The sequence below is a fragment of the Phocoena sinus genome, chromosome 19 (genome assembly GCF_008692025.1).
Source record: "Phocoena sinus isolate mPhoSin1 chromosome 19, mPhoSin1.pri, whole genome shotgun sequence".
Taxonomy (NCBI): domain Eukaryota; kingdom Metazoa; phylum Chordata; class Mammalia; order Artiodactyla; family Phocoenidae; genus Phocoena; species Phocoena sinus.
Window position 1 is genome coordinate 19052121 of NC_045781.1, and position 27433 is coordinate 19079553.

Sequence of the window (27433 nt, forward strand, 5' to 3'; positions counted from 1 at the left end):
TGGTCAGCGGCCACTCACAGGAGCCATAAATCGGCTATGAAGCATCCTGTCTTTAATTGATAATGGCTCATTGCAAATTTTACATTTTTATTAGCATATTTATTAATATTGAGGTTTGAGATCTGCAACCTCCCCAAAGCGGAAATTCAGATCTTTTAAAAAGGAGCCTGCAAAATTCCCTTACAAGTCTGGGTACTTAGAAGTCTGAAATAGCAACGCTGTTTATTAAGTGGGGGACCGGATCCCTCATTGTGGGCCGGGTCTAGGGATGGGAGGAGTACAGAGCCCCCTGCAGAACCTTCTGTGCCTGTTATTTGCCCCTGAGCAGGTGCAGCATCCTGGGTCCCAAACCTGCCATGCTGTTTGACATACCGCATACCACATGTGCTGCCTAAACATTCTTATTTATACACGCTTTAACTCAAACAAATTTATTTTTAAAATGAAAGTGTACTGTGTTACTCCTATAAATGAAGATCTAGAATCACTTGCCATAAAGAGAAAATAACCATAAAAATAAATGCAGTGAAATCAAACAATGTCATTAAATTCTAGTTGGCTTCTCTTGCCTGCCTATAAGTCGCATGCCTTATCTCTCTTTTTAAAAAGGGAAGATTAACCAGTGTCGGGGAGGTGTTAAAGACCCACAGCACCTCCCCGATACTTCCTCCTTGAAATAATCAGAAGGAAAAAGAACGGATGAGGGCGTAATTTATTACCGTGAGATTCAAGGTGAACCACCTGATACGTTCTCGTACTACTGGTGGGATTCATCCCACACGGCGAGATAGTCTGGATTTCAGTGAATGTTGACTTCTGTTGGGTTCCCAAAGGGGTCCTCAGTCCCCAAAGGGTTGAGGACTATTTCTAGAGGCAAGTGTCTTTTCTAAAGAGGGTAGACAGAGGGAGGACATCCGAGAGCCAGAGGGTTCAGGGAAACAAAAGGAGCGGACCCCACGACCGGCACAGACAGGGAGCTGTCTGCCGGGATGGAAGTGTCCTGCTCTGAGGTGTCCACCCCTTGTGACCGTTGAGCATTTGAAAGGTGGCAGGTGCAGCTAAGGAGCTGAATTTTAGATTTCTTTAATTTTAATTTAAACTTGAATAGTCACGTGGACAGCACAGCTTTAGATCTTCCTTTTGTGGCTCTGTGCATTTCTCTGACCAGAGTCTGCCGATGCATAATTTCCAGCCATGGGAGGGAAGGACAGGCCTCGCTAAAAGCCGCGGTGTGCATGGCGCATAGCAACGTGCAAAACACTTTTCTCTCTGTCGCCCCTCTCATAGCAGCCCTGGGAATACCTGGCATCGCCATCCCCTTTTACAGATGAGGACACTGAGGCTTGAAGGCAATGAGACGGAGGGGCCAGGATGCAGAGGGGATGGCCACGCTGCCCACCTCCTATCCCACCTCTTTGCCCTGTGTGGACCTTCAACAGTATCTCATCTTCCAGTACTCCTGCTTGGCCCGTGGACCCCGCGCATTGGTGTGGAGCCTGTGAGTGGGGCAGAGACACATGCCCCACACCTTCTCTCCGTTTCATCCCCTGTACTGGGGCGTTCTGTAGTTCCATGGCCTCTCTTCCTACAAGGAACAAACCTCTGCAGTCGGAGGCCACAGACCCTCACCCCTTTTTCTTGCCTCCCACCTTGAAGACGATCCTGGGTGAGAAGGGCCGTCCAGGGTACAGCCAGGCTTCGGAGCCCCTGTTTGGTCCCTGTTTGTTTTTTCCCTCCACTCTGTGCCACCTCCCCAGACATGAATGCCCCTGATCTGTCCTCAGAGTTAAGAGGGAGGGTGGAGGGAGGGAGAGGAGAGAGATTTGATTAATACATCCACAGCCAGATTGTTGGGTGGATTAATACATAACCCTCCCTATCCTCCAGCCTCCCTCCATACTCCCATCCCAATCTTCTCCACCCATAATGGCTTTTTGTCAGAGCAGCCAAAACAGGGCAGTGCTTAGCCCAGAGTCTATCTGGCTTGCGGCTGGTGGAATTTGTAGCCTGAGATGGGGAGAGGATTTTGGATGGAGAAAGGTTTTTAGTACCCACACTGCCAAGGCAACCACCCTCCTTGGCTCAAGAAGCTGAGCTGATTGCACAGGCAAGGGTTTCCTGGACGTTTAATGACTCTTGAAGGTACAAGGGCTGGGCCCAGTGGAGGGACTGATCCTCTTGTCACCGTGCAGATTCTGCCCTTTCTTGTCACTGCAGGGATCTTTCCTGCTCATGGAAAGCATAATATCTATAACCAAAAACACCTGTTCCTTATTGAATGTTTGCCACGTGCCAGGCACTGTGTTAAATGTATAATGCCATTAACAACATTTCTCAGAAGAGGGTACTTTTATTCTCAATTTATAGATGAAGACTCAGAAGCTTTTGTAACTTGCCCGAGTCCTCCAGCTGCTCACGACAGAGTGGAAGAATCTCGCAGAAGGGCCCGTGAGATCCTAGGGTCCGTTAGCATCAAGCCATCTGCACCACCGAGAGCCACCACCTCACCCAAACCTTTTCCCTGGGTTTATTCTCCTTCTGGCCCTGAGCACTGGACCCACAGGCCCATCCATTCATCATTGTAGCAGATACTTGCAAGCCACCCTGGATGCCAGTACCTGGGATCAGCATTATAACAAAAAGAAAAACAAAATGCATGTGGAATGGCCCCAAATCCCTTGGAGCTCACCTGCTTGGGGAGACGAAGGAAGACTGTGATTTTCTTCCTCTGGTGACCCCACACTCTCTGCTTTGGTTCACTCAAATCTGAGTCTTCACTTTTCCATCCATTGGCATCTGAAAAGTAGCTTATAGGGAAGAGAGGCTCATTATCTGGGACCAGGATGGGGGACAGACAGGAGAGAGGGTTGGGGCACTAAAGTAGAGGCTTGGCAAACTGTGATGTGACAGCGCGATGAATGGGACCCTGGGTTCTGGGGATGGGGGAGACGTTGCTCAAGCCCAAAGAAGGAAAATGAACTTGTGTGCGTTTTCCTGTAATCACAGATTGCTCTGAGGGCACCAGGTTACTGGAGCATGTGTTCTGTAGTCATTGGAACAAATTGAGTGGATGTATATTGAGCATCTGCTCTGGCCAGTGCTGGAAGGTGCAGTGGGTACCCAGATAGGAAGTCCTCGTGGAGGTCAGAGTGTGGAGGATACAGCAGACAGAAACAGGTAATTCTGATGTGGGTACCACGTTGGAGAAGGAAGTAAGCAGGATGGGAGCACAGAGGAGGGATGCCTCACTCATCCCAGGAGGCGAGAGAAAACTAGGAATGGCTTCTTGAAAGGAGGGTGCCCAAGCTGAGTCTTAAGGGAATAATACGCCAACAACAGTCTTGAGAACCATCTTTCCTCTTTGTGCCCCATTGTCTAGTGCTTTGCAAGACAAGCTACCCTGGGATGACTAGGGGAGTGCTATGCTTTCTACACTCATTATTTCCTACCTAGACTTCCTGGTCTGGGGACTATTTCCAGAACTTTCTTGATTCCTCTGCTAATCCAGAATGTTCGTTCTTGTTGACTTGATGGTTCCAAAGGCATGAAATCACCCAGATGTGATCTTCCTCAAAGTGAGTCTCCATTCAGGGCCCCTGCTCCATCAGGGGGTGGAGGTGCCCTGCCTTGGGGTCCTGTACTTAGAATATATTCTGTCCACATGGTTGCAGAAAAGGTACAGCCCAACTGATCTGAGCCCAGCTAGAGGCCACATTCCTTCTTGCAGGCAAGGGATTCAGAATCTGTGCCCTCTCTCCCTTCCATCCTTCTTTTACCACCCACCCACCTGCCTCATCGTCTCCGGGGGTCAGCCCAAATCCCATTACCGGCATGGGTGTTGGTGGCGCTGGGAGGCCTTAGGATGGCCAAGTCCTGAACCCAGGGCACTGAATAAATGGATGCCCACTGACATGCTCTCTGCTGGAATGACCAGAGACACTGTGTATCTTCATGCCAAGCAAAACTCCAATCAGCCTGTATTCCAGAGGCAGCTGGGAAGAGCAGCAGGCCCTACAGATTAACAGCGTCCTGGTCATCAGCTCACAGAAGGGGAGCTCCAGGGCCAGCCTTGGAGAAGATGGCAGGTGGCCATCTTAGGATGGCTCTTGGTGGTGCAGATGGCCCTGTTGTGGGGGGTGGGCCCCAACTGCAGAGGTAGGAGGTTTGGATTCTGGTCTCAGCTCTGCTATTAACTCCCCGGGGTGCCTTCCAGCATTTCTGTCCCTTCTTTGGGCCTTGTTTCCTCCTTTATCGAATGAAGCGTTGGACTTGGTGCCTATCTGTAAAGATCCCTGGTACCTCCTTTGCTCTAGAATAACATGACTCTGAGTAGCCACAGCCAGAATTTCTGCAGGGGTCTTTTGATGGTGTGTCCCTGTTGCTCTCTGCTCCCAAGCAAGAGCATCGATTGGGTGGAGACCACTGAGCAGGACAGATTCCTGGCACAAAGTGGGTGGAGGATTGCTGTCTCTGGTGCACATGGGCATCAGGCTATCAGAGAATGAATACTGGGTTAGTTGTCACTTTACCGTACCCCTGGGTTCCCACAGAGCTCTCAACCGCCCAGGGAAGGAAGCAGACCCTGGAAGCACCCAAACCTCCATTTCCAGGAAGGATGGAGAGCCAGTCTCACAGGGATGGAGCCCATATTGTTGGTCCAACTGGAGAAGGGAACAAACAGTTGCACCGGTTGTGCCCCCCAAGCTGTGGGCTCCCTGGCAGTGACTTCTGAGCTGTCTCTCTTTTGCTTGTCGGGTGAAAGTTCCAATGCATTTTTCTTTTTATGACTTGATTAAGGACACAATAAACCCTGGCCATGATTTTTAATCTACTGGCAGTAATATCTCTCAGTTCTAATTTCAGGGATTAGCTTGTTTTCAAAACACGAAATGAAGGACAAACCTTGTCCCATAGTTGCCTAGCCTTGCCAACACAGCCGTAACCACCACCCACCACTGACAAACAAGCTGCTAGCCACACCTGCATGTCAGTACCATGGGAAGAAGCCCCGAGACCATCGGAGTGAGAGGCAGAGCATTAGAGATTTCAGTTCTGCTTTATTTTCAACTTGAAATGGAGGAAAACAGACAAAAAACAAATAAGAAAGCTAAACAGTTGCGTGAGAGCTAGCAATTTGCTGGGCTCCCGATGACAGACACTGCATTATCATAATTGTCTCTTCTACGTGATAGGACGGAAAAATAATAATGTCATTTTATTTATAGCTGGGGTGGCCCCTTTATGAGAGTCATATAAGTTTCTGCCAAGTGGAGTAGGTCAAATGACATCTTTTGATCAGGCCTGTCCAAAGAGATCAAAGATGAATGGCAGGTAATGGATACCCAATGACAAACCAAATCTAAAACAGAAATAAGGCTGCCAGGGCCTGCCAGTTACCCATTAAAGGCCCGCCTGAGGAAGGCAGGCTGCTTGACACGTTGGCCGAACACCTAAATCAGCTAAGCGTCAGTGCTAAAATTGTGTATTATCATTGGAAATGGCTATTATGTCCTCGGTAACATTTCTGTTAAGGCTTTGTTTGTGTACGACCGACCCGCAGTCAGAAGTGGAGTTGGAAGGAGGCAAGCCCAAGGGGCCGTTGGGGCACCCTCGGCTTTGGCCATTACCTGGTTTTAACTGTGGGATCCTGATGGGGCATCACCCCTGCCCCTGCATTCTGCTCAGGTGGAGAGGTGTTACGTTTACAGGTAGGAGGGTGGGCTGGCCCCTTGGCCCTGACCTGCATGTCTCTGTATCCTCTGCATCGCTCCATCTTCTCCTGTCTTCCCAGACGTAGGCACTTGGGCCCATCACAGGCCACACAAAGCCCAGAACTTTCCCAGAATACAGGGTGAGCAGAAGCCCAAGCAGATGGAAAAAAGAGCACTGACACCAGTTCCCACCCAGGCTGAGGGAGCAGGGTGGACACTGGCTGTTCATGCAGTCAGCACTACAGTTTACACATACAGCAATGGGTAGAGACAGCTTCCAAAATTATGGAAATAAATGCTATTTTTTCCCCTTGAGTTATGTAATTAAGTTGGGCTTTGTAGAGATGTTATTTAAAAGGCTTTGGTGGGAAACAAAATTTACTATCTTTTCTTGTTTTTGTTTTTAATTTGCGGGGGTAGGACGGGGTGAAATACAAAGAAATATTCAAAGAAATATTTGCAAACAAGGGCTTCAGAAACTGCAGGAGAGAACTCTAAATCCTCCTGTCCCAGGGGATGCACAGGTGGTGCTGTGGGTAATTTTTTATTCTGCAGCTTATGCTGCAATGTTAAAAAATATTATTAAACATTGAAATGAGTACACTAGTTAGCTAATTAGTATGTTTCTCTTTCTCTCAGTAATCCCGATGCATTTCCTTTCTTTCCTACCCCCATTTTTATCCATGTGGTAACCCTAAAGAACATATTTAGAAACATAATTAGTTATAATTAGAAGCAAACAAATCTAGCCCAGGGTATGTCCAATTTATTACAAAGAATTGCAGGTAACGGTGGCAGCAGCAGAAAGCTAGGTTCTCTACTGCCTAGTGAGAATTGTGGTTTTACACACACGTGCGCACACACACACACGTGTACACCTACACATGCATGTGCACACACGCGTACCCTCTCAGGATCAAGGAGTCGCTTTTGCATGGCTCTTGAAAGTTTCATAGGCCTCACGTTTCTCGATCATTCTGCATTAACTCTATCTTTAAGTACCGGAGACACTATGTCAGAGTGGTAGCATCATTCCTTGGTGATGAGAAGAAGACAGACATTTGACTGTGAGGCCTCTTGGCAGGAAATTTGGTAGTGAAGTCCCATCCAATTTCTCAAGCTCAGAAGTGGTCTCTGCTCTGCAGGAAGCTTGCAGCCTGGCCCCGGCACGTCACCTGTCTGGGAGACACCTCGCAACTCCATCTGAAGTGACAGGCTGCATATGCAGGGCCGTCCTGGGAACCAGGCCGCCATGTTTTCGGTCATTTGCTGTGGGGGGAGGGCACACTGCTCCTCTGACAGGCAGGCAGTCACCTTTGACATTTGACCCTGCCCTGCACAAAAGCCCACACCCCCTTTGGTGGCTTCCACCCCCAAACCTCTATGTAAATGAAAGTTTAAACAAATCCGTGCTCATGCTGGCTTTCAAGTGAGAAATTTTTTTTTTTAATTTCTCTTGAATTATGTAAAGATGCATCACAAGATATTTACGAATTTTTTTAAAAACAGATATTCTTTTTATATACTGATAAAATTGGAAACTTGGAAGCATATTTGGCAAGTGTAAACAGATGGTTAAAGATATTTGCTGGGAAGTATCAGAAACAGTTATTCCTGACTTGCCTGCTTGGCTAAACATTACTCTGAAAAGTCAACTCACAGGGCACAAAGCAGGAGATCGGGTCTCCCTTTGCTTCTAAACAGAGCGGGCCAGGGCGCTGTTTCTATTCTTTTATGCTATAGGTAAAACCTGCCCATGGAAGCCTCTTGTCTTTTCACCTATACAGACTTGGTAAGGGGCTCTTGAGCGACTGAACAGAAGGCTTCTGTGTTGTCTCCTTAAGTCAGGATGCCTCCCTCAGAGGAAGCCGGGCATTCTTCACCTTTTTCCAAGTAAGGTGTGGAATTAGCACTTTTCCTTTGCTCTGGGGAACGCAGTCATTTTATTCATAAGAGCTCCATGCTAGGAGGTTTCCTTCAAAGGCAATGGATGCGAAGTTGCATAAAGGAAATCACTGGGAAGAAAGGAAGAAGAAACTGACATGCCGCTTTTTTTAAACCCCTATCCAGAGAGCAGAATTCACCCCACAAAACATTTCAAATAACGAAATCAACAGTGCAGGAGATTTAGCAGAAAGCATAGAATTTCATGAAATTGTCTTCTAGTCCGATTCGCGGCGTCTGTGTATGTGGGTAGGGGGGTTGACTGGAGGTTGGGCGGGGAAGGGGGAAGCTGCCGTATTTTTTTACCAGCGTATGAAACACAAATGCTCGTGGCACTTGCTAATCTGAAATGCTTTCGGGAGAATTGTTCAGTAGCAATAATCTGTCAACAGATTACAATTTTGCTTAATTTTAATGTGGCTAACTTAAGATGGTTGTATAGGAAATTTATGCAACTGATCACAGTTATTAAATTACTGCATCTGCAAAGGAAGCAATCAAACCCCTTATTACGGTTGCTGTGAGTGAATGCTAAATGTCAAGGAGTTACCAGTGCGCTGCGGGGAATCACGCTCCAGTTAAAGATGCATAAAATATCGGCACTTTTTTAATGCTTGTGCATTCAACAAAGACTCCCATCATAATTAACTGGTATGGAAATAAATAATTTTTACAAACTACCTTAGAAACAGTTGTGCTACAGTTTTTGTCAAAGTCTCCTGCTCTCCAGCGATATTTAAGCCCTTAGACACGCTTCCCTCTAACTCACGTATGCTATAAAATATTTAAACCTCACAGAGAGGTTTGAAAATGATATTATAAATCCAACTCTCAGTGCTAAAAAGGAATTTATGATGATTAATTTAATTATACGTTTTAAGGTTTTGATATTTTAAAAACTTGAGATTAATTTTTTTGGTTGTGGTCCCAGTTTGATAGTTTGGGGAAAGGGGCTGCTTTCTGTAAACAGCTGAAGACGCACATAGGAGCTGAGCTTAGCCGGAAAGGTGGAGAGTGAGAGTTCTGGGCACAGCAGCTGTGGCCAGACAGCTGGGTTCAGATCCTGGCCCTGCATGATTAGCTCTGTCCCCTTGAGCAAGTTTCTCAGAGTCCCCATCTGTGACATGCGAGTGGGTCTTACCATTCACAGCTCCTCAAGCTTCTTAGGGGGAGTACGTCGGGGAGGGCGTAGGGGGACCAGGGTGAGCACCTACCCCTGGCCAGGCCTCGCTGGTACCTGGTTATCGGTGTGAAGGCTCCTACCTGGATGCTCACGAGGGCTCCATCTTTCCGATACCCGTTCACTTTTGCTGGCAGGGATCACGGCTGTAACAGAGGACCCCAGTTCATCCCTGCCAGTGCCCACATTCAGTGGCAGGCTGCGGGGTTTTAGAAATCTGGCTTACGAAACCTTGGGACCTTTCTGGGCATGAAGTACTTGGCTGAGGGGGAGGGAAGCAGACAGGGGTGGAGTGAACAGCTGCTCCAGTGCTTAAAGGGCAGGCCTCACCCCTGAGCTGATTTGGTCCACTCAGCGCTCTCACCGTGATGGATTAGCTGGACCCTAGGAAAGCTGAGTTATGAACAGAATCCCCCTCCCCACGAGGGACTCTGGGCCGTGGTGCAAGGCTGCTGGCTGCCCTGTGGACTGAGTGCCCCTGTCCAGCCAGGCCTGCACCATCCTCTTGAGAGAGAGGGTGCAACCTGGGCCTCCTGTGGGCACCGTGGAGGGGAGTCCCTTTACAAGTTTCTGGGTATGCGGCCGACAGCCCAGGGGTCCTTGATCGCTTCCGAGAGAGCTTGGGGGGTGATGCTCTGGAAGGGATGCTTGTTTGCCAGGAATCAGATGTTTAAATAGCAGACCCTGTCCGTGAGGATGACTTTCTCTTGCCTGGTGTGTTCATTTGGTGTCTGTTTGGAGTTGTTTGTTCAAATTTATTTAAAGGATAACTTTGTAGGGCAATCAGATTCATGCAAATGTCCATTTGTGCGTATATAGATGGCTGTGTGCATATGTGTTTATGTATATGCATTTGTATGTGTGTATATGTTTACATATGTATGTATGTGTAGTCTATATAAAGAAATGAAAATGAACCCAAGTCACTTGACTCATCCGTCACATCTTATTCCATCAGACAAGCAGTGGGGCCCTCAGAATCCACCCCCACGTTTGGCTTTTTTAGACTAGAACCTTGGCTTCTGGATGCTCCTGTTTTGGCCTGTGGTCTCCTCAATTCAGATCTCTCCTAGAGTCTGGAGGTACGTTTTGAGGATGGTTGTGGCAGCCCTTCGCGTTATTTCTTTTATACGCGAATGCACACTTCTAACGGTCAATCAGGGAAATGTCTGTATGTTTGGGAATGGGGAGGAGACAGCTTTTACTTAAAGCGTTTGGAATATAGAATCTCTTCAAAGGAACTCATTTTGTTTTACATATAACTTAACACTGATTTCTGAAATAACCACAGACATCAGATCCCCTGGCCTGACTATAAATCCGTTTGAGTCCTTTGATTTTCTGCGTGTCCTGCGTATTTCCTGTCTAGCAGGTTGGATGTGACGTGGCGTCTTGTGTCTCCTCCACTCCACCACAGTTGCTGTAGCCGACCCTTTCCAGAGCCCGGGTCACAGGGGTCAGCCCCGGCCCCTGGGCACTTTGGGGAGTGTGACCAGCGCTCAGGGACTGCCCGGTCACCCCGATGCGGCAGCGTTTGTAAGCTTGCGGCTCAGAACCCTGAGATGCCCAGTGAGCGCCATCCTGCACAGCCCAGGCCTGCGGCTGTGTCTTCCGAACGGGACGGACTCGCTTGTGGAGATGACGGTGGCTTCAGGACCCCTTGCCCGCCTTTACGAGGGTTGCAGCTGCTCTCACGTGCTTGCAGGGCTGGAATCTCTGCGGACTGGCTCACCGTCACCATAACTAAGACGTCCATGGTGTTGCCTGTGGAAGGGGCCCAGGAGACATGAGTTCCAAACCTGGTGCTCCTTGACCCGCTGTGCATCTCACGGCGGCACAGCCTTCTCATCTGGGAAGTGGGGGAAACCACCAAACCTAGCTCATGGGGTGGGTGAGGAGAACACAAAGTGCTCAAAAATAAAAAATATCAAAACATCCTAGCGGGCATCATCACCTCCATCATGGATTGTCACATCAGGTAAAACCCAGGCTGTGTGGTTTCCCGGGAGCATTTAGAAGTACCTTTTCCAGCGCCCTGGGTTCCCTCCGACCCGACCCTCTCTCACCTCCCACGGGAGCCCCGTGGGTGGGCCTTGCAGCGCCCTCCACTGGGGTGTCCCCACTCGATGCCCAGCACGGGACTAGAAACTTCCCTCTGGACACGGCTGGCTCAGCTGGACCTCTCCAGGCCCCATGCTGTCATTTTGGTTATTTCCACGTCGCCCTGATTGTGTACACACCTGTGTGATCAGGATGCAGTGTTTGAACGGTGCCCCGTCCCGGCTGTTGCCGCCTAAGTCGTCATTCCAACAGTTGCCCCTGTGCACCTGCTGTTTGCCTTGTCAGATAAGGTGACATTGGACGTGTGGCCCACCGCAGCCAGGAGGCAAGCAGGTGCCGCTTTTCCCTTGGCTTCGAGGCTTTTTGGGGACTAAAGAGGGCCCTGTCATCCCCTCTTAGGGGAAGATGGGATCACGGTCCCTCACGTGAGACTTAGGCGTCACCCGCTTCTTTTCAGCTGGATGAGTCGAACTCCCCCCACCATCCATTCCACCCTCACAGGCCCGCACCCAGCCTTCTCCCCATCACTCCTATTGTAGCCGAGGGGGGAAAAAGACTTTTAAGGATTTGCTAATGGTAATGAAAACTATTCTGATATAGCACTAAGGATTTTGCTCCTGAAATGTGTTTAAGGTAAATATGCTGTCAGAGACCCTTCAAGTAATTGACACAAGCAGATGATTAGCGGTGTTCTCAACGGTGTTTTTGCATAATCTTACGTTTTGACAGAACTCCTCAGTCACATTTTATTGTCAGTGCTCCGCCATCAGGAGGACTTCCTTCCCTGATAACACTTACTTTGTCATTATGCGCCTTGTAAGAGGTCATTTCACTGGTTCTGCGTGCGTGGGGGGGCATCATCGCCAGGTCTGGGGATATGTCTTTCTATCAAGAAACCCTCTTGAAGAGTAGACTTTTCACCAACTTGGAAGAAATCGGAGATGCCATTTCCCGGCCCTGACCTGGGCTTGAGGGACAGCTGCAGACTGCCAGGGGGTCAGCTCCTAGAGAGTTGGGGGACCTGGCATGGGAGGCCAGTGGTCACTGTCAGCAGGAGAGACGTCTGGGCGTGACCCACGTGCCCACCGCTGCCCTGTGGCCCCACTCCCAGGCTGTCATCCTCTGCAAAGCTAGTTGTAACCTATTTTCCGAGCTGGGCTTTTTTCTTTCCTTTTTATTTTTCTATGTTGAATTGAGTTCATCTTTGGTGATGTAAAAAAAAAAATTGGTGCTCAATTATAATCATATCTAAGTGCCCCAAATTAAACTGCCCTGATCCATAAGCATTCATAACGGCATACAGTTAAGTTATATTAACAGTCAATATAATAAGCCTTCACCTTTATTGAAGCTGCTCTTGTTTCTACAGCAGTTCTTTAATCTATCTCAATAGATTTCTGGTGTACGGCGCATATAGATTTGGCCAGTGACAAGGGTTAGAGTAGTCTTGTAGAACATTTACTTGTAGCTCTGGAAAGCCCACATTCATCAGACGATAAAGTCAATCAGATTGTACCAGGATCAATGGAAGGCTTCTGGGATCCCTCTTAGGCTTGTAACGTGTTCACCTTCTATGGAGAGGATTCACACACACACACACACACACACACAGATACACACACACACATACACACATACACGCGATCTCTCTTTCACACACATACACCCCTCTGTCTTAAAGCCATTTATCTCTGAATGTCAAATTGCAATAATTAACCATTATTGATCTTAAATTCAATTAACTTCATTAGCACAGGTCATGGTGAGGGTGCTTGTAAGGGAAAGGCATTTGACAAGTGGCTTTGCTCGTGTGACATCCCGTGTTCCTGGTGGTAGCTACAGACTGTTCAGACTGTCTCCTCAGAGAGGCATAGAAGGCCGCTCTGAGACGTGGGCCCAGGACTGGGCGAGGGATCCACGCCAGGGGACTTGTGCAGCAGGAGACGGGGGGCTGCAGAGTAGCATTCGGGCACCCTTGGGAAAGGTAGACAAGGGAGCCTCTTAAGCACACATGTAGCTCATTTCCAGTGGCGGGGGGGATGCCGCCCCAGGTGCCCGCCCCGCCTCTCTCCAGAGAATGCTTTCCCATATGCTGCAGCCTTGTCACAGTGATGTTCAGAAACTTCCAGGGTTTGCTTGCCTCAAAAAGCAGCCTTTCCATTTGTAGTTTTACATGAAAAAAAACGACTTTCCCTTTTGACCAAGGAGAAGAGAAGAAACCCAGATCCCATGGTTGGGTCTGGCAGAGGGCTCTGGACACCTGCACCATGTGACGTTTGCTCCTTTACTTCCTGAGCATAATTTGTTATTTAATTTTCACTACAGCCCCCCCAAGGAAGGTTATATCACCCCATTTTACCAAGGATTGTATGCCATGCTTTTCAAAAATGAGGGGACTGTCCCTCTGTGTCCTCACACTTAAGCAGGATCTTTCAGTGTGTATTCAGGAGGGGAGCAGTGAGATAACGTGGGAAAGGCCTAACTTCTGACCTCCCATCCTAGTTCTGAGTCTTAGGAGTCCTGAGGTCTGCCTCCATCCCCTGATCTCTGTCTCTGAGCCTCCATCTTCCCGTCTGTTAAATGGAGCCCCTGATGTCCCTTGCCCTCCAGGGTTGTTAGATAGCTGGGTGGAGATCCTGCACAGGGAGGTCCCCAGGGATACAAAGCCCCCGGGGGTGGGGCCGTCCGTGAGGCACAGCCTCAGGGAGATGGGATGCTCCTGGCCCTTGCCCATTCGTTCTTCGTTTTTAATTCTTTACGGAAACGCAGCTTGGTGCTGAAGTGTCTCAAGGAAATAACACAAAACAAACAAAAAAGAGCAAGAGGAAGTCTGCCTTCCATATTTGTGACATATTTTCCTTTGAAAGTCTGATTCAATTCAAAGGATTTACCAAGCACCCAGCCTGTGCCAGGCCCCATGCGGGGCGCTGTGGAGACAGTGTCCTTGCCTGCCCGGGCCCAGCCCACTGTGGAAACAAGTGACTGTAGGATCCCTGAAAGGTGGTGAGCATGTAGAGGTCAGGAGGATAGGCTTGGGGTGGAGGGGCCAGAAAAACCCCAGCCAACACGGGACTTCAGCGGGGCATCCGGAGGTGAAATGTTTCTGGTTACGTGAGCAGAGCTGCAGAGGGACCTTCCCTGGGTACACAGGAAGCACCAGGGGAGCCGGGAGGTGCTGAGATCACAAAGGTCCCAGGGCCGCCTGAGGAGTGGCAGTTATCCCGGAGGCCATGGGCAGGGAGTGCCACTGGGTCCTCCCCACCATGCCAAGCACGGTGTCTGGGTGTCTGCTGAGCCGTCTCAGGCAATGCCTGCTGGTTCCTTCGCAGAGGGATGGGTGTTTGGAGGCTGTTAGGAGCATTGTTTCTGGGGCTGTCATTAGGGAATGGCAGGGAACAGCCAGGGACACATCTTCTGGTTTATTGTGAGGAGTCTCCCTCATGCCCTCAAAGCCTGGGTGTTTCTTGAGCACCTGTGTTAGACTCAAAAAATCCAGGCTCTAGAGCTTTCCGTTGACCCTAGGAAGGGGCAGGGCAGAGGAAGGGGGAGTGGAATAAACCACACAGTGTGGTTGACTCATTAACCAACAAACCACTCAGTAAACCACGTGGTTGACTCATTCAGCCTTGAGAGGTTATACTGCAGACCTCTCACCAAGCCCTTCACCACCCCGCCTGTCACACAGCACCTGTCCCTGCCATGTTCATCTCACGGCCTCAGGAGAGTCGGTGGGGTGATCGCAGAGCCGCAATGAGGAGAATTGAGGACTCTGCCCTGTGAGGGGATGGGGCTCACCTGGGTGTCAGCCCTGACTCTGAAGGAAGACCCACTGGTTTCCACCTGTGGTTGGGGGCGCCATGCCCCATGGGTGCTTTGGGTGTCGCTGCAGCCAGATGCCCGGGTAGCCCAGTAGCCTCTGAGGCCGGTGGAAAAGTGGCCGCCACCTCCTCCTTCCACTAAAGTCAGTGGTTTTAGCACAAAATTCCCCCCTGTCTCTCTTTTCCCACAGTCCATCATGACTCTCCTCACCGAGAGTACCGATGGGCAGGAGGAAGCAGAGGCTGGAGCTGCTGACGGGCTTGTGGACATCCCACCAGGCTGGTCCCTGAGGCCTTGAGCCTTTGCATCCAGCCCCCAGCGCAGGAGCCCACTCTCACCCATACACCTGCCGTCCCCGAGGAAGTGTCCCAGGAGAAAGGGGCTTCGCCTGCCTTATTCTTTGCAGACAGTGCCCAGCACAGAGCTTGACACACAGGAAGTGCTTACTAAAAATAAATTTCCTTTCATACTTCTCAGCATTTCACGATACATTTATGAATGTTGTGCTTGTGAAAATTTCAGACCATGTAGAAGAGAGGCCCTTTTCTCCCCCTCCTCCTGCCGTCTCCCTCCGCAGCAACGGTGTCCCCTCTGGCACCCAGGGAACGCCCCTCACATCTCCGCGAGGATCCTTTTCCTGGGTGCCCGTCACACAAGCTCACACGCCAGCTCACACAGAAAACAGGGATCAGTGTTTGTGTTTCTGAGACTTCTCCCCGCCAACACTTGACAGTATGTCTTAGAGACCATTCCACATTAGAGTTTAGAGAATTGTCTCATTCTTTTAAAGTCAACTTTTCATTCAGTATAATATACAAAAAGACAGCAAACAAATACGGGTGTAGAGGGCGATGGATTTTTCCCCAAATGAACACATTCATGTAACCATGGCCCAGATCCAGAAGTAGATCAGTTCCCGCACCCTGGGAATCCTTGGTGGCCCCTCCCAGTCACCCCCTCCCAATGGAACATCACAGATTAGTTTTGCCTGATTTTGAAACTGATGTAAATGAATTCAAACAGTATATTCATATTATCTTTCTTGTGTCTTTCCCTTAATATTATTTGTAAGATCCTTCCAGTTGTTTTGGATAACAATTCGTTCATTTTCACTGCTGTGTACCATTCTATTGTGTGGGTAGGCCACAATACCTTTATCCTTGCACTGTTGATGGACGTTTGGGTGGTTTCCAGTCTCTGTTATTATGAAGGATGTGCCAAAGGATATCACGGTCCCAGTCTTTTGGTGAGATATGTATGCATGTCTGCTGGGTAGAGATCCAGGAGGAGAATTGCTGTGTCACAGAGTGTATGTATGTGTAGCTTTAGCAGATAACTGCTAAATAGTTTTTCAAAGTGGTTGTACCCATTTATGTAGCGGCAGCCTCTGGGAATGAGAGTTCCAGTTGTTCACATCTTTGCTAGCACTGTTATTTGTCTCTTATCATTCTTGTGAATTGCTAAATATTATTTCATGGTATGGATGTTCCTTAGTTTGACTATCCACTTTTATGGTATTAGAAGAAATGTTCCTGAGGACCCCCTTAAACACAGGGTTTTTTTTTTTTTGCACATGTATATTTCTGTAGTATAGATTCCTAGCTGGATCAAGAAGTATAACAGATTTTCAATATCGATACATGCTGCTCAATTACCCTTCATAAAATGGCCATGACAGGTAATACACGAGCCACTAGTAATAGTGCTGCTCTCATTACGTGTTGCTGTTTTGTTTCTTTTTTCTCCACAACCCCCTTTTGAAGATGGTGAGGTGTTGAGGGTTCTTGACTCTAGCACAAGAAACACCCAAGTCAAGACTATATAAAAATGAGTGAGACAGGGTATTTAAAGGAAACATGCAATGTGACACCGACCAGCCAACAGGTATTATTTATCTATTGGTTGGGGGAAACCTATTTTAATAAGTAGAAATGAAGTTGAAATCTATGGGCATTTATACATTTTGGTCAAAACTATAAAACATTTGAAACTTTACTTTTTTCAAGCTGACTGGGAAGATTACATCCCTGTCCTGGATGTGACCTATCCATTCAAATGGTCGTTACATGTGTATTAGCAGACCTGGGTGTGTGCTGGGTGTGTGCTCAGTCAGTGCTGGCTGAGTGCTGGTTGTGTGCTGGGCAAATGATGCCTGAGTGCTGGGTTGTAACTGCCCAACTGCTGGCAGGGCTACCAGCTTCGGGAAGGTCTGTCCAGGTGGCTACCATGCTGGTTGCCCAGTGCAGTGAGGGAAGGGCTGGGCTTCTCTGGAGTCGTTGAGAGCATCCTCTTTCCCGGTTTTCCCTGTGAGCATAAAATGAGGAACCTTGTTAGGAAACACCTTAGTGTTTTGTGCAGTGGTAGTGAGGGGGCATGAAGAGATGAGTGTGAAACAGGAGGGCACTTGGGGCTGCTCTGCCTACATCTGAGAGCGTGGGGGAAGCTGGTGGGAACTTCTGCCTGAGGTTACACTTGGTCTGCGTGGTTCTTAGACTAAGCAGCGCCTACCAAACTCTGTGAATTCGACCAGGAGTTACTCAGAGAGCTGACCTGCCAGGCTGTGTGAAGGGTACAGAGGTAAGGAGTGCCTGGTCCCTGACCCTGTAATGTATATGGAGAGACCATTTGTGCATGTACTTAGCCATTGTAAAAACTATGAGACATGAATGCCAGTAGGGATGTTCAAATAATAATGCCAATAATCGTTCCTGATATTTCTCTAGAACTTAGAGTTTAGAGGACTTTTCCATCCATTGTCTCATCTCTGAGATTAAAAAGGTCAGTTCCAGGGCTTCCCTGGTGGCGCAGTGGTTGAGGGTCCGCCTGCTGATGCAGGGGACGCGGGTTCGTGCCCCGGTCCGGGAAGATCCCACATGCTGTGGAGCAGCTGGGCCCGTGAGCCATGGCCGCTGAGCCTGTGCTCCGCAGCGGGAGAGGCCACAGCAGTGAGAGGCCCGCGTACCGCAAAAAAAAAAAGGTCAGTTCCAGAGAGACAGGTGAGAAAGGATTTCCTGGGGGGAGGTGGAATGAGCAGGGTCTTGGAGGGCAGGACTGAGGATGTGAAAAGATGAAGCATCATATATGAAGTGAAAGAAACGGCGTCAGCCAAGGCAAGGCCAAAGCAGCATTATTAGGGAAGGTTAGTGTGTATGTCTGAGGGAGGTGGGCAGTGGAAGATAAACTTGGAAGGTAAAATGGAGCTTGGTTATGCGGGGCTTTGAATATCAAGCTGAGAAGTTTGTGTGTGAAGAAGGGCATTCCCTTGTGATCTATGTAACCAGGGCCATCTTGGCCACATAAAAGTAAAGCCCATGACTCTGAGCTGTTTATTTTGGTAACTTCTTATCCCTAACCCTAAAGCGTCTAGAGTATGTATTTAGTATTGTATACATGTTGGATGAAGGGATGGGTTTTTGGGTGGATGGATGGATGGTAGATGGGTAAATGGGTAAATGGATAGATGGGTAGATGATTAGGTAGATCAATTGCCTCCTCTTCCAAGTAAATCTTGATTACTCTTTCAAAAAAAATCATCCGTTGACCTTCTCCCTACTGCAACTCTTTAGATGCTATGGAGAACAGCCAGTGAAGCTCAGGAAAATTTTGAATTGTATATGTACAGCCCATTTTGAAGAGGACCATTGTAAGAACTGTCCCAAATTTTCCCCAACCCATTGCCCTATTTTCAACTGTAGTTTCCCTGGGTCTTGAGATCACTGAGTGTGCAGACAGGTAAGAGTTCCACTTTGTTCCACAGCTGCCTCATAGGGGACCAAAGCTACCCCATGAGGTCACTCTGTCCTCCTCCAGGAGATCTTGTGCTCCAGAGCTGGAGGTGCGTAAGGCATAACTCTTCTTAGCCGTTATCGAGATTGACCACTGTTTATGGTGTCCCAGCACATCCCCTGCCCCTAATTCACCCGAGTCCTATTTGCTGCTTTCTGAAATCCCACCAAGGTGAGAAAATGTGTTCTTTGGATGAAGTTACTCTTCTAATTTACTAGATCCGTTACAGATTAGGATTTACCTTATGGGTTTTGTGGAATAACAGAGAAAAAGGCTATAGGGAAGAGGTTCAGACCCTAGAGGTTTTTTTTTTTTTTTTTTAACTCCAGGTAGGCAGGAAACTAGGAAATATATGGAGCTCAGAAACAGAAAAGGGAATATGGCACCCACAGCAAGCTTTACTTCCTTCCCCACTCTTGCAAGGACTTACCTTCAGAAGCCATGCTTTGCCTGATAAACCGTCACTGCTTCCTAAGCCGAACTGACTGGAGTGTCAACCTAGCCACCCTCATCAACACAGGGATTAAGGTTCTGCCTTGTCAGCTCCAGGGTGGGTTAAGCACTCCTGTGGGGCATGGGGAGTGAGAGTATAGGTCCTCTGTGAGAGCTGGGTGTAGGGACCGCTGTTGATTCCCCCAGTGGTTCATATGTGCTTGAAGCCAAGGACAGAGGTGACTCAGTTGGTCCCCAAACTAATATTTATTTACTCTCTGTTATCTGAAGGTTTGTTTGAGGCAATTGCTTTGAATGTGAGTGTGTCCTTGCTACGTTTATTTTTCTTTGTGGTGAGGTTGCAGTAGGATGAGTATGGTTTCAGAACGGAGGGAGCTGGCTTCCCTCTCTGATCTCAGGAGCTTCCCAGCTTCCTGGCTTCCTCTGTCTGATCCATCTCTCCCGTGGGGAGGGTCCTGAGAAGGGGAGGGAGGTGGTCCAGAGGGGCTGCTGAGATGGCTGAATGAGGCCTTTTCACGACAACAAGAATCCAAGGAGACAAGCCCCGGCAGTGTTTTTCTTGACCTGGTGGTCAGTGGCGGCTCCAGGTTCAGCTTCTGGAGGCTCCCGGCCTCACCACCACATCTAGAGGAACAGGACTTGGCCTGGATACCGAATCTTCAGGACGGGCTGGGGTTTCCAGCAGCGGGGAGGTGTCCCCTGGGCCTCGCTGTCATTGGCCTCCTAGAGAATCCACAGCAGCCCATTGTGGCCTGAACGACTACTGGCCACTCTGGCTCTGCTGAAGGGCGGTGTTGCCTTATTCACACTGGCTTGATTCACCAATCAGCTAATGCCATGCCTTTCTTGGCATGAAAGCATCGCAGGTTTATTAACACAGTGATACCCAACTGAACAAGCATTCATGTCGCACATTACATCAAATTAGCATGTACAAAATTAATATTCCTGACCTTGCTAGTGGGAAGAGCCATCAATCTAGGGGAGGTTGTCACCCCGCCGCGGCCAGCCTTCCAGAGAAGCCCTGACCATTATAGCTGCAGCCACCAGTTCCTTCCCCCACAGCCAAGCCTTGCACCCTAGCCTCCTCCCTGCCCAGCTTTGGCCCTTTGGGATTCTCCAGGTTCCTGGGAGGCCCCTGGTCTCCCTGGTACCATCCAAGAATGCCATTTCCTCTTTGTCCCCAGAGACTGCGACCTCTGTCACCCCAGATGGCTTGGGTGACATCTCTTGTGACTCCAGGTGGCCGGGTGGATGGAGAAGACTTGTGTTCTCTGCCGGGTTGTGACTTCCTGGGTACCAGCCACGAACACTCCTCTAGAATCAGTTTTCTTTCTCTGCTGCCTATTTAATATCCTAACGGAGGCCCAACAACTCAATCTAATCGCCTTTATATTACCCAGCGCGTTTAGCTAAGCTCCCCTCCACTCCATCACTCACTTCCTTCTGCCATCGCCTGGCTCTCTTGGCACCAGAAGGAAGTCTCCCATCAGAGTGCTTCTCCTTGGAACTCCCTCCCGGTCAGCAGCCAGCAGGGTGTACCCCATCTGGATTTCCACCTTATGCAGGACCCCTAAGCATCAGGGATCTGGGAGCATGTTGGTCATCGCTGGCCCAGGTCTGAGCACCCTGCCTGTCTCATTGCTTCTCACACCTTCCAGAGATCCTGGCAGCTTATTTTAGGGGCTCTCAGAACACCGGGGGATAACTCTGGGCCCCAAATCAGGCTGCACCAGACAGGGAAGATGCTGCCCATGTGGCTACACTCACAAAGGAGCCCTCCCGTCCCTGTCACAATTAGGTGTGCAACACATGTGCACAGAAGAGAGACCTGTGTAAAGAAAACCCAGAGGGGCACAGTGCACTTTGCGTGAGCCCTTCATAAAGCAGAAATTCTTGTGTAGAATGGATCAATCTGGCTAGAGTTTCCAGGTGTGTTTAGAACAAGGTGTAATTCAGGTGACCTTTTTCTGGGAACTTTGAGCTCTTTCTCCCGTGAAGAGATGACTCAAGGCAGAAGCTGACCTGAAGTGGGGCTGCACTCAGCTCGGAGGAGGTGGCCAGGCTGGGGGCCGGGGGGCTGCAGGGACACTGGTAGCCAGAGGGCTGTGGGCCTCTGGTGGCTCCTATCGCAGAAGGTCACCTGACTCTAACCACGCCCCCAGGGATGGGCGGAAACCGGGAATCAAGACAGCCGGGGGCAGTGACGGGTGGGGCTGTGGGTAGAGCGGGGCTTGAGGACAGCCCAGGCCTGGGGGGAGGCACGTGCTGGGTCAGGGATGTTAACTTCGAACCCCGTGAATCCGATGGATGTCTCCTTCCTCTCCCTCCTTCCCTTGCGCTTCATTTCCCTCCCTCCTCCCTCCCCTTCCTCTCTGGCTTGCTTCCTTTCCCACAGCCCACACCTTCAGGCCGCCAGAGGGATGGGGAGAAGAACACATGCCCCATGGGCACCTCTCACCTCAGCAGGGCTCTCTGCTGGTCCCCGCTGCCCCTCTTCCTGAAAGGCAGCTGGAGAATCTGGAGGTTTGGGCTCCATCACCTCAGAGGCCTGTCTTGACAAGCGTAGGACTCAGCCCAGAGGCTGTCCCAGGACCCGCCTCCTGGGTATGGGGACTGCAGGATGGGCCCGTGTACTTCCATGGAGTCGGTGCACCTGTGCTCGTAGAGCCCTTTTCACTTGGGAAAGTCCTTTCTGCTCACTGCTTATGACTTCCTTGTTGTTTTGCAAACACCTGGGAGGTGGGTGTGGCATCAGTTGTGCCCCCACACACACCGCCCCCATTCGTGGGGAAAAAAACTGGAGCCCAGAGACTTGAAGTCAGTCTCATGGCCACATGGACACCATGGGGCAGAGCAGGGGCTGAGACCCGGGTTCATGGTCTGTGACATCACTCAGCTGAACAGAAAAATGCACAACACGGGAACACCAACAAAAACGGCAGGTCCTCTTGGAGTCCAGGGTGGCACCTTCATGGCCACCTCTCCAGGTGGGGCTCCTGGGGCTTGCCACCAGCCCACCCCGGTTGTTACCGGGAGTCTGCTCTGTTATGGGCCCAGGTGTGGAGTGGAGGGGAGGGCTTCAGAGGTGACCAAGACACCTGTGATGATCTTGGTGTATTTCTGTGTCCAAGCACAGCTAGAACGGTTGAGAAGACTCGGGCCTCCCTAGGCCTTTAGGCAGGGTGTTTATTAAAACTCGACTTGAGGGCTTCCCTGGTGGCACAGTGGTTGAGAGTCCGCCTGCCGATGCAGGGGACACGGGTTCGTGCCCTGGTCCGGGAAGATCCCACATGCCACGGAGAGGCTGGGCCCGTGAGCCATGGCCGCTGAGCCTATACGTCCGGAGCCTGTGCTCCGCAACGGGAGAGGCCACAACAGTGAGAGACCTGTGTACCGCAAAACAAAACAAAACCCCCAGCAGCACCCCAGGGCCCCTCTCCCCGCACCAGTCCTGCACCGAGACCTCCAGCTCAGGCCCTCTCCTTACTGTCCTCACCGCTAGAATAATCTCTTCTTTCTACCTCTTCTCAAATCTCCATCACTGGTTTTCTTTCCCTCCTTCCCTCACCGCCCTTGGGGGTCTCTATCTGTCTCTATCTCTCTCCATCTCTGTCTCTGTCTTTCTGCCTCTTTCTGTATCTTTGTCTCTGTCTCTCTCCACCTCTTTGTTTCTGTCTCTGTTTCTCTCTCTGCCCCTTCCCAGCACCACCCTAGTCCTGGTGGATTCTTCCCTCTTTCCCGCAACTTTCTCCCGTTGTTCTCGCTCTGATCCCTGCCCCCCACTCTCTCCTCACCCTTCTCCAGCCCTGTCCTTCTTCAGCCCCACCCCTTCCTCTCCCTGCCTCTTCATCCCCCTCCATCGCAGTCACTGAGGATAGAGGATGCCCATTCAAGGTACAAGAGGAGGTGCTCTTGTACCTTGAATGGGCCACCTGTCCTGAAGAGAGGGGAGGGGGGGGCCCAGGACGCTTTAGCCAGTAATTCATCTTCCCAGGCAGTCTTGGGAATTTGAAAACAGGGTTATAACTACAGAACCCTCATTTCAGCCCAGAAAATGCAAAAATCCGCAGGACGGTTTACTTTGAAATTGCTTCTGGGAGCAGGGCGCAGCCACGCCCTCTTTTCCTTCTCTCCAGCTCCCTCCAAAGCTGCCCTACCCCCGTCCCAGCCCCGCCCCACGGCTGGAGACCCACCCCCACAGGGACACCCCTCAGTTCCTTCACCTCCTTGTTTGCACAGCAGTGTGATGAAGGTAGTTCCCACTTGCCCAGAACTGAATTCCATTATGGCCCAGCTGACTGTTTTTTATTTATATCAAAAGTATTCATTCCTTTTTACCTAGCGGTTGGGTTTAGTTAATGATGATAATAAATATTAATGAGGTTGCTGCTGCCTCCAGACCTTCTGATTGCTGCACTGGCTGGCTCCTCGCTCCTTGGACAGTCCGCTGTCACTGTGGCCACGTCTTGGAAGGCACGAGCCCCAGGGAGCTGCGGGAGGGGACTCAGGACCCTCCTGGAGGGGCAGGCATGGGATCCAACGGGGATGGGGCATCAGGGAAGGCTCTGATGCGGCAGAGGCTCACTCCATGCTCCTTCTGTGTGATTCCCTCAGGAGTGTAGTCAAATCCCCTTTATACTGACTCCTGAGGGGAGTCCTGACTCCTGAGGGGTCCCCACAGAGGGCTTGGGAGTGTCCCATTTAACTTGTTGCAACTGAAGTTTCCTAGGCTGCAAAAGGGAAATCATTTTATCCACCTGCCAGGACCATTGAAAGGATCAAATGCAGTGAATGTGAAAATGGTTCATAAACATGCACATATTAGGTAGGAGTGTGGTTTTTTCATCGCTTGACATTCCAGGGCATTGGGCTGTGGAACTTTGTAGAAAGCCTCTGTAAGTGTGAGAGCTTTTTGTTTCTCATGAACATGCATCTCTGCCCAAGAGTCCCGTTTGGTTCTGGGCATGCCAAGTTCCTGAGTTCATCCAGTTGTCCAAAAATGTGTCCTTGGCCCTCAGCTTTGGGGTGTTGGATTGACGTCTTGCTGCTTGAAGAGCTTACATTTCATTGAAGGGGAGAGCAGGTGGGGATGTAATAGGGAAGCAGTCACAGCAATTGGTAAGGGTTCACCTCTTGGAGAGGAACTTTTTCCACTGAGCGACTTGGGGAAAAATGAAACACAGGCCCCAGTCCATCCTTCCTTGAGTCTCCACTCTCGTGTGTTTCTTTGCATCTTTGCAGCTGATGATTTGGTTTGAATGCGAGTCCCTCCCCCTTACAGTTCAGGGCCTCCTGTGCTGGAACCGGCAGCAGAGGTCTCTATTTTAATAGTTTTTGTTCAAGAGAAAATAGTGATGCTGATGCATTCTTGGAGAGGTGTACTGGGATGTGGGCACAGCCAGGGGTGACTCCAGTGCAAGGAGACCACCATCTGGGGGGGCTTCCTCCCCTCTTCCTCAGTGGAGGGTTCTGTCATCCTGTCCCCCAGAGGCCGGTCCTCATGCCACTTATGCTCAGAAAACGGATCCAGGAAGGACTTCGGATCAGACCCCAGCACATCTGCTTTCTCGGGGACCAGCTGGTGTCTGGATCCATCTAGATGTCCTGGCAACTGTTTAGGAGGTTTGAAGAAGTCACCTATGGTGTTCATTCATTCATTCACTCATTCATTCCGTGGATGTGTGTTGAGTGGCTACTCTGGGCCAGACGGTAGGGTTGCAGCAGATTTGGGGGGGGCGGGCGCGGCTGGTCCTGACCCCATGAAGCTGACAGTCTGTTGGAACACCCTGGAACATCTGCTGTAAGCTAGAGATTTCAGTGGTGTGCCTTGTAAAAAGAAGGGAGTGGGTGGCGTGCTAAGGGGACAAAGTTGGGGTCGAGAAGCCCCCTTCCCCAGATATTACATTCCACTGAAGCCCAGGGAGGGGTAGATGGCTCCCCCTCCTCTTTGAATCTGCCCCAGGGTTTCCAGCACAAGAGGCAGCAGTGCAGAGTTAGAAGCTCTGGCACGTTCTAGAAGCCGAGAGGCTGGAGAGGAAGTAGGGCCGAGATGGTGGAGGACTCTGGGGCAATGGGAGGTCACTGAGGGTGTTCCACGGGCGGGGGTGGGGCGTTACCCACCCGCTGAATGGTAAGGATCCGGTGGCTTCTGTCTGGAGAACAGAGGGAAGGGGCTGGGGCTGGAGTCAGGGGTTCCTTGAGGAGGGGTGAGAGATGCTGGGGTCGGAGGGAACAGAGGCTGGAAATAAGCATCTTGCTGCTGGATGTGACCTCCAATCATTCTCTTTCCAAAGCAGGGAGCAAGTGTCTGTTGCTCACCTACTATGTGTAGGATTTTAAGAGTACAGTGGGTCCTTGGCCTTGGAGAATCCAGACAGGAAAAGGAGAAAGTTACGCAGAAAGTTACATAGCAGCAGGGATCAAAATAACCGTCCACAGTAGTGAAGCCTCCCAAGGCCTGATTACCTGTGCGCGATTACCTGTCAGGTCCAAGCCGGGGACAGGGCCTGCCATCGGCTCCCTGACAGGAGGGACCCCTGATGGCCACCTCGGTGGGGCTGGCTTCTCACCCAGTGCCCCCCCCAGCCCCCTGTTGACCTCTCACTGCCCACCCAGTCTGTGATGGAGACACCCAGTCCCCCTCGCCTCCTGGCCTGATCTGGGGCATCACCTGTCCCAGTGAGGACGTTCTTCCTCCTCTCCGGCTGGGGACTTTGCTGGTTAGTGCAGAGCAGAAGGGACAAAGGAGTGACTTAACGGCTGCGTGCCTGTCAGGAGCAGCGCGTGGAGGGGATGAGCCAGAGCAAGTGGGCTTTGCCTCACTACCCTTTCCTCAGAAAAGCCACGAAACAGAGAAGTAGAGGAGGAGGGCCTTACAGATCAGGCCACATTGCCCTGTCACTTACCCATGGGGAAATGGAGGCCGAGAGAAAGAAAAGGATATCCTGGCAGGCGTGGGATGCGATCAGAATTAGTGGAATGAATGAACCTTTCCATCCCTTCATCCCCTCTGCCATCTCTCTGGGCCCGTTTCAGCTTTCTCACCACTATTTGAAGTTCAGTCATCAAGAGTGGATGTGATATTCTCGGAGGAGTGCAATTATTGCAAAACATAGCAGAAGGATTCGTGCTTTGCCCTCCAAGTACTTCTCACTGTTGGGTCTGGAAAGCAAATGGCTGTTTTAGGAGGTGGTGAGGTCCCTGTCAGGGCAGTGTGCAAGGGTGCTTGTAAGGAGCCTCAGAAACCATGACAAGGGTGGTGTGTGGGGTGATGCCACGTCTCCCAGGATCCAGGGCCTCTTGGCCCTGAAGCTTTTTAATTTTCCTCAGAGTAGGATTTGGTTCCCACCAGGGGGGTTGGCCTTACTTTTCTTTCAATATTAATTTCCTCCTCAGTCATCAGACTGATGACATTCTGATACTGCTGTGCGATTTCCAAGGCATATTGGGGCTCGCTGGGGGCCAGCTCAGGGTGGGAGCCGGCCAGGCTGATGATGGTGCGTGTGTGTGCTTTGGGGGGCGCTCCAGACAGCCTGCTGTGCTCCCCACACCGTGCCGCGGCTTCCACGGGGGCCACGCTGCCCCTGGGTGGGAGGTGGACCGGCAGAGCCACCAACATTCCCTTAGCTGGTGGCCTTCATGCCACATTGCGCTCGTTCGTGTCCACCGTTAGCTCTGGCTTCTTTTGCCTGCCTGGTGTGTCTCTCCTGTCGTGGCCAGATGGGGCCATTTCTGGATTCCTGCCTCTCCTGGACTGAATTCCATGGGAGCCGTGATGGGTGTGGTTCACGCTGCGGACTGTGGCTCCCAGGGCCATTTCCGGGAGAGAAGGGGCCTCTGGGATCTACCCTATTCACACGGGGCTGGGCAGGGACACAGGCCATTGTGGTTTTCCCCTTCCTTAAAGACGCAGTGTTCCAAATGAGGCCCCTTGGATGCAAACGTTATACCTACTCGCACCCAGTGCATTTCTGCGGACAGTCAGACCCACATGGCCCTGCTCTAGCTCCTCTGCGAGAGTAATGCAGATCTGCCTGGATGCTCTGACTTGGTTCTGCTGGGTGTCCCCTGGCCAGGGTGGTCGGCTGACCGGGTTTGCCCAGGACTGAGAGGATCCCCGGGCTGTGGAACTTTCGGTGCTGAAACCAGGAGAGTTCCAGGCAAACTGCGATTCTTGGTCACTTTGCCCCCAGCTCCCCTCCCTGCAGACCTGCCAGCCCTGTTGTGGGGTTTGAGTGTGCTGAAGCCGAGGATGGTGTGCAGAGGGGGAGATACCTTCTTTCCTTTTTATTTTCCTCTTCCTTTCCCAACAGGAGCATTCATTTTCCCCCTTGTGACCAGCACCGTAGTCCGCTATCCACTGTGGCCCTGGCCCTAGGAAAAGAGCTTGTTTGCCATGTCAGCTCCAAGTGCATGGCCTTGAACTGAAGGTTCACCACAGCTGACCGGAGCAGGGCACTTTCTTCTGGTCATTTGG

At 50.6% G+C, this 27433-nt stretch overlaps 1 protein-coding gene across 2 annotated transcripts in view; it reads left to right on the forward strand.

The window, feature by feature from the left end:
* TSHZ3 (teashirt zinc finger homeobox 3) overlaps positions 1-27433 on the forward strand; it is a 68004-nt gene that overhangs the window by 34858 nt on the left and 5713 nt on the right. The window lies entirely within an intron of this gene.